We start from the raw sequence: 7823 nt of genomic DNA on the forward strand, positions 1-7823 counted from the left end.
ACATCTGGATTCTAAGGCAGATCTTCAGTTGTGAAACGTCCAGTAGCAGTGATACTTTAACCTCTCTATCATGTGACCAGGCGTCCTGGGTGGCTACAGTGTGACGTATCCCTCCAGCATCTGTGGTTTAAATGGGTCATTTGTGGACATTCCCTGCACTTATACACATCCAAAGAATCTAAAAATCGGAGAGGCATTCTGGTACGTGAAAAGGGAGACTGGGACAAAAGAAACAAACTTGACTCTGGACTCCAAATATCAGGGGCGTGTGGAATATCTTGGTGATGAAGTGAACAACTGTAGTCTACTAATCAAGGATCTGAGAGACAGTGACGCCAAGGAAAAGTACAAATTCAGGTTTATAAGTGATGACCCAAATGAGAAATATAGTATAGATGATGAGGTTACTCTGACACTCACAGGTTAGTGTTCTGGAAAATGAATTTTAAATATAAAATGATTATATTTGTTGCATTAAAATAATGACCTGATTTTCCGATATGACAGTGATTGCGTAAGTCCTTTTGAACACAGATCTTCATGTAACAATGAGTTCAGAATCAGTGAAGGAGGGAGACACAGTAACACTGACCTGCAACACCACCTGCAGTCTGAGTAACGACCCCACCTACATCTGGTACAAGAACTCACAGCCTCTGAGTAACTCACACACAACCAGCAGCAACACCCTGTCCATAGCCTCATTTAGCAGAGTGGATGCTGGTTATTACTACTGTGTTGTAAGAGGACATACGGCTCACCCATCACCGTCTGTGTGTAAGTACAGAATACTTATTGCAGTTCTTTGTTTTAGTTTTGTTGTCACTGCGTTGTTGTATTTTTCTGCAGACACACTGAGAAAGAAGAACACAAACAAAGTTCACACTATATGATTGTAATGGCGTGCAGTTGCAATATGTCAGTATATATTTTGAAAACAACTGCAGTTTCCCTACAGTATGTCTGTTCCTAGTTATGACAATAGTGCGTAGGAAACACCAGTGGTGTTTATTTGTGTTTTTATCCATGTTTCAGGTGTGAGTTTCTTGAGTGGGACCTTAACCCCACAGAATATCTGTGCCTTGAATGGCACTTTAGTGGAACTCCAAAGCTATTACACATACCCTGAAGATTCTAAAGTCACAAAGGCCTTCTGGTTTACCACATCTGGGGATGGCACAGGAAAGGAGGATCTGAACGAGGATGAACACTATCAGGGTCGTGTAGTTTATACTGATAAAAACGAGAATAGCCACACTCTAACCATAAGACATCTGACCACTAGAGACACAGGCAATTATCGCTTCAGATTCATCACTGATAAAGAGAGAGAAAAATGTACTGGTGAAAATGTTGAACTCACAGTTACAGGTAATTTTCATTCCTTCAAGTCCTTTTGAACACAGATCTTCATGTAACAATGAGTTCAGAATCAGTGAAGGAGGGAGACACAGTAACACTGACCTGCAACACCACCTGCAGTCTGAGTAACGACCCCACCTACATCTGGTACAAGAACTCACAGCCTCTGAGTAACTCACACACAACCAGCAGCAACACCCTGTCCATAGCCTCATTTAGCAGAGTGGATGCTGGTTATTACTACTGTGTTGTAAGAGGACATACGGCTCACCCATCACCGTCTGTGTGTAAGTACAGAATACTTATTGCAGTTCTTTGTTTTAGTTTTGTTGTCACTGCGTTGTTGTATTTTTCTGCAGACACACTGAGAAAGAAGAACACAAACAAAGTTCACACTATATGATTGTAATGGCGTGCAGTTGCAATATGTCAGTATATATTTTGAAAACAACTGCAGTTTCCCTACAGTATGTCTGTTCCTAGTTATGACAATAGTGCGTAGGAAACACCAGTGGTGTTTATTTGTGTTTTTATCCATGTTTCAGGTGTGAGTTTCTTGAGTGGGACCTTAACCCCACAGAATATCTGTGCCTTGAATGGCACTTTAGTGGAACTCCAAAGCTATTACACATACCCTGAAGATTCTAAAGTCACAAAGGCCTTCTGGTTTACCACATCTGGGGATGGCACAGGAAAGGAGGATCTGAACGAGGATGAACACTATCAGGGTCGTGTAGTTTATACTGATAAAAACGAGAATAGCCACACTCTAACCATAAGACATCTGACCACTAGAGACACAGGCAATTATCGCTTCAGATTCATCACTGATAAAGAGAGAGAAAAATGTACTGGTGAAAATGTTGAACTCACAGTTACAGGTAATTTTCATTACTATACATGCAGATGTTCAGAGACATGTGAAGTGATAATGTGTAGCCTATTACATTGTTCATTAATACAATCTCATTTCATTCAGAGCTACAGGTTCTAGTGGATCCTGCAATAGTGGAGGAGGGAGACAATGTAACACTGACCTGCAGCACCACCTGCAGTCTGAGTAACAACCCCACCTACATCTGGTACAGGAACTCAGAGCCTCTGAGTAACACACACACAACCAACAGCAACACCTTGTCCATAGCCTCAGCAGATACTGATAGAACCCTGTCCATAGCCTCAGCAGATACTGGTAACACCCTGTCCATAGCCTCAGCAGATACTGGTAACACCCTGTCCAAAGCCTCAGCAGATACTGGTAACATCCTGTCCATAGCCTCATTTAGCATAGAGGATAATGGCAATTACTCCTGTGCTGTAAAAGGACATGAGGATCACCCATCACCATCTGTGTGTGAGTACAGAATACTTGTTGCAGTTTTTTGTTTTAGTTTTGTTGACATTGCATTTTTTCTGCAGACACACTGAGAAAGAACACAAGCAATTTTTAGCCCATAATTTTTATGTCATGCAGTTGCAATATGTCGGTTATATTAAAAAGAAAGAAAGAAAAAAAACTAGAAAAGCACTCCGAGAGTGCAGACCTCCCCACCAAGCGAAAACATAACCACCTCCTGGATAAAGATGGTGATACAGATCACTCCCAAAATTTAATAATTTCTTCCTTGGGTCATTTCAGACCTTTCCTGAAAATGTCATTGAACTCCATCCACAACATTTTTGAGTTAACTTGCTAAGAAACAGATAGACAAACATACAAACAAACCCCGATGAAAACATAATCTCCTTGGAGGAGGTACTAACTGTAGTTTCCCTATGTCTGTTCCTGGTTATGACAATAGTACTGTAGGATAATTAAACATGGATGATAATTTCATTAAGAGACTAAACCCAGTGGTGTGTATTTGTTTGTGTTTATCCATGTTTTAGGTGTGAGTGGCTGGAGTGTGACCTACACCCCACAGAGCATCTGTGCCTTGAAGGGCTCCTCAGTTGAACTCCACAGCTATTACACATACCCTTGTGATCATACAGTCACAAAGGCCTTCTGGTTTATCAAAAGGGTGGATGGCACAGGAAAGGAGGATCTGAGTGGGGATGCACATTATCAGGGTCGTGTGAATTATACGGAAAATAACAAGAATAGCCACACTCTGACCATAAGACATCTGACCCTTGATGATGCAAAACAGTACACCCTCATATTAGTAACTGATAAAGAAGTAAACTTTTCTGGTGGAAATCTTGAACTCTTAGTTACAGGTACTTTTCATAACTTGCAAATGTTCAGAGACATGTAAATTAATGTTGTGTGTTCAGTTGTTCCCTAATACAGTGCAAATTCTTTCAGAACTGCAGGTGAAGGTGGATCCTGCAATAGTGAAGGAGGGAGACAATGTAACGATGACCTGCAGCACCACCTGCAGTCTGAGTACCAACCCCACCTACATCTGGTACAGGAACTCACAGCCTCTGAGTAACACACACACAACCAGCAGCAACACCCTGTCCATAACCTCATTTAGCAGAGAGGATAATGGCAATTACTCCTGTGCTATAGAAGGACATGAGAATCAATCATCATCATCTGTGTGTAAGTACAGCTTACTTATTGCCGTTTAATTGTCACTGTATTTTTTTTCAGCAGACACACTGAATAAACCCAGTGGTGTCTGTTTGTGTTTATCTGTGTTTTAGGTGTGAGTTTCTTGAGTGTAACCTACTCCCCACAGAGCGTCTGTGCATTGAAGGGCTCCTCAGTGGAGCTCCACAGCTATTACACATACCCTTGTGATCATACAGTCAACAAGACATTCTGGTTTTCCACATCTGGGGATGGCACAGGAAAGGAGGATCTGAGTGGGGATGAACGCTATCAGGGTCGTGTGAATTATACTGAAAATAACAACAATAGCCACACTCTGAGCATAAGAAACCTGACCCTTGCTGATGCAAAAAAGTACGCCTTTAGTTTTGTAACTGACAAAGAGGGAGGAACGTATTCTGGTGGAAATGTTGAACTCACAGTTACAGGTACTTTTCATTACTACAGACATGCAAATGTTCAGAGACATGTAAATTAATATTGTGTAATAAATTGTCCATTAATAGGCTAATATGCAATTTCTTTTAGAACTGCAAGTGCTGGTTAATAATGCAACAGTGAAGGAGGGAGACAATGTGACACTGACCTGCAACACCACCTGCAGTCTGAGTACCAACCCCACCTACATCTGGTACAGGAACTCACAGCCTCTGAATAACTCAATGTTTGATAAACACACAGCAGACAACAGGCTGGCAATAGACTCAGTCAGCCCTGAAGATGCAGGCAAATACTCCTGTGCTGTGCATGAGATCCACAGTTCACCTGAGTTGATTCTCAATGTCAGATGTAAGTACAGTGTGTGATTCATACCATTATTTATGATATAACCCATGCTGATGTATTTGCTGTAGTTAATGTTGATTTCTGTTTCTCTTTGTGTCTTCCCTTTCAAATCTGTAGATGCTCCAAAACACACCTCAGTATCAGTCCACCCCTCTGGTGACATAGAAGAGGGCAGTTCAGTGACTCTGACCTGCAGCAGTGATGCCAACCCACCAGTGCACACCTACACCTGGTACAAGATGCTTGAATATCGCTCTTTACAAGTTGGATCGAATCACAGCCTTGTCAACATCATCTCTGAGCAAAGTGGACTCTACTACTGTGTGGCTGAGAATGAGATTGGGAAACACAATTCTTCAGCAGTACACATGAATATAACCTGTAAGTGTGGAACTTGAAATCAGATATTAAACTGCTGAATTTACACTATGATTTGGATTTAAGTATCATGTATTTAATGTATGTAATGGTCATTATCTCTATGATGTTTTGGGTATGTTGTATTGCATATATACTGTATATAGGGGAAATTTGGGGGTCATTCATGAAATCACACAGTATTTTACAGTAATGTAAACAAGGTAACAAAGAAATGAAGAGGTTGCTGATTGGATCATGTTGCCCATCCACTAGACTCCCCAAGAACCACCTCAGCATCACTCAGCCCCTCAGGCTCAGAGAACTCAACCGGAGTCAGGGTCTCATTGCCAGGTCCAGTTTCTTTCAATTCTTCAACAGTGCAGATAAATGTAACATGTACTGTAAGTGAGGAACTTGAAATCAGATATTAAATTGCATAATTTACACTGCCCATTTGTGTTATGATTTCAGTTTAAGTATCATGTGTTTCCTAAAGTAATGGTCATTATTTATATAGATTGTTTGGTATGTTGTGTGTTGTATTATATTTAAGTAAATATCACACTTTATTATACGTTCTTCTTATTTCTTTAGTAGAATATTCTAGGTAAAAAACTATAACCTCACTATACCATGCATAATATAATGTCATTGAGATCAAGTAAATAATAATCTTCTAATAATGTTGATTTATCTGCTCTAATGCTGATTTTCCTCTCTGCTTATTTACCAGCAAGCAAACCAAATGCCACAGTTCTGGATGTGCACTGTGAGTACTGTTGGATGTGACTATTAGGTGCTGCTACAATAAGACATTACTACAATAAGTTAGAGATTACAACTATCAGAGAGTTAGCGTCACCTCCTGAGTTTATGTTCACGTACCTCATAATGCAGCTCATGAGATCATGTGGGGATCAACGTTGAAGACTTCAACTCATATACTTCCCTATAACTCTGAAAACATTAAGTCATTCATGAAATCACACAATTATTTAGAGTAACATGTATAGTTTGAGGTAAAAGAGAGAGGTTGCTGATCCAATTATCATGTTGCCCATCCATAGACTCCCCTAGGAACACCTCAGCATCACTCAGTCCCTCTGGTGATCTTCATGAGGGCGACTCAGTGACTCTGACCTGCAGCAGTGATGCCAGCCCACCAGCACTCAACTACACCTGGTACAGGAAGACCGGAAATGAAACAGTTCTTCATGGCACAGGGAGGATGCTGAACCTCACTCTTAACTCTGGTGTAGAAGGGCTTTATTACTGTGTGGCACAAAATAATGTTGGCTCAGAAAACTCATCCGGAGTCAGGGTCTTCTTATCAGGTCCAGTTTCTTCCTTCCCTTTGTATTTGTCTCAATAGAGTGTTGGTGATTTTGGAAAAATCTTGTCTTCTTCTCTGCATTTCTCTATTGATTTATTTTAAAGAGGTAGACTTCTCACATTTGCCAGCAAAACAATGTTTTTCTAAATGTTTCTCTTTAGATCCCGGCTTGCCCAGAGGAATCTTGTTTAGTCTTTTGGGGGGCATTTCAGCTGTAGTTCTTCTGATGATGGTTGTTGTGTGCTTGAGGCAAGTACCATAACACTTTTATATTGATTTATTGTGAATAATTACAAACTTATTTTACAGAATAAAACATATTGAATATCTATATGTAGCTATTCTGTATCTGCACACAATACAAGTTTAAACTTTTTTTCAGTGTCTTGGAATATAGAAGACAGGAGACTCAATCAACAGTAACGTCGGGCACACACAGCAACACACAGGTAAACACTGCCTATTTAGTCCCAACTATAACTCCAATGTAATATCTTTACAGATTATCAAAAATAAACTGCATTAGAGCATTTGTCCAATGTTCAGTTCATTGGCCCCCCAAAAAAGTGGGCACACTGTGTTAAAGTATGTTTCGTTAGTTATTGTCTGGTCTTTCACAGGGAGTCTCTGGTCCTGTCTATGGAAACATCTCCACAATCCCCATGGTTTCTGGCTGTGGACAGAGAGTCCCTGCAGATCACAAAGATGATGAAGAAGATGTCCAGTATGTCAATGTCCAGTTCAAGCCCAACAAACAGCGGGAGGTGCCCAGTCAGGAGGAGAATGTCCAGTACGCCAGCGTCCAGTTCAGGAACTCCGAATCAGAGCCCAACGTCCCTGAGCCACCTCCGTCTGACGCATCACTGGAGGAGACCCAGAACGCCTCAGTGGATCTGCAGGGGCTCAGTACTGCCACCAAGTGAGTGAGAGCATTTACTGATATTGTAGGGATTTTTGCACAGTAAGATAAACATTGGTGATCGGTGAAAAATTGCAAATTTGTTATCGTGTGTTATGAGAATGTTTCACTGAATATTGCGCTTTACAAGAGATTTTATTTGCACAAATCCTGGCAGGCAATATGAAAAAATGTATATGACATTATTCTAAATATGTCATTCCGTTATGAGCAGCTTACCTGTCGTTTAATACAAACCTTGGCCTCAATCTTTAGCCAATTATATTCTCCAAAAAGTATAATAAAGAGGATGATCCATGAATGGCTTTAGTTGGATACTCATCAATCTGCTTATTTGTTCAGAAAGGCCCATGGTAAGGTTGTTAGTCTTACTGTAAAAGACAAACATTGGCCCATGTCAGTTGTGTTTCTTCACAGTGAGATTCTCTGATATATTAATCAGAATGATACATGTTTGAGTGAAGAGTTGAAGTTGACTGAGATGCTCACTTTCTGTT

The sequence above is a fragment of the Sardina pilchardus genome, chromosome 1, assembly GCF_963854185.1.
Source record: "Sardina pilchardus chromosome 1, fSarPil1.1, whole genome shotgun sequence".
Lineage (NCBI taxonomy): Eukaryota > Metazoa > Chordata > Actinopteri > Clupeiformes > Clupeidae > Sardina > Sardina pilchardus.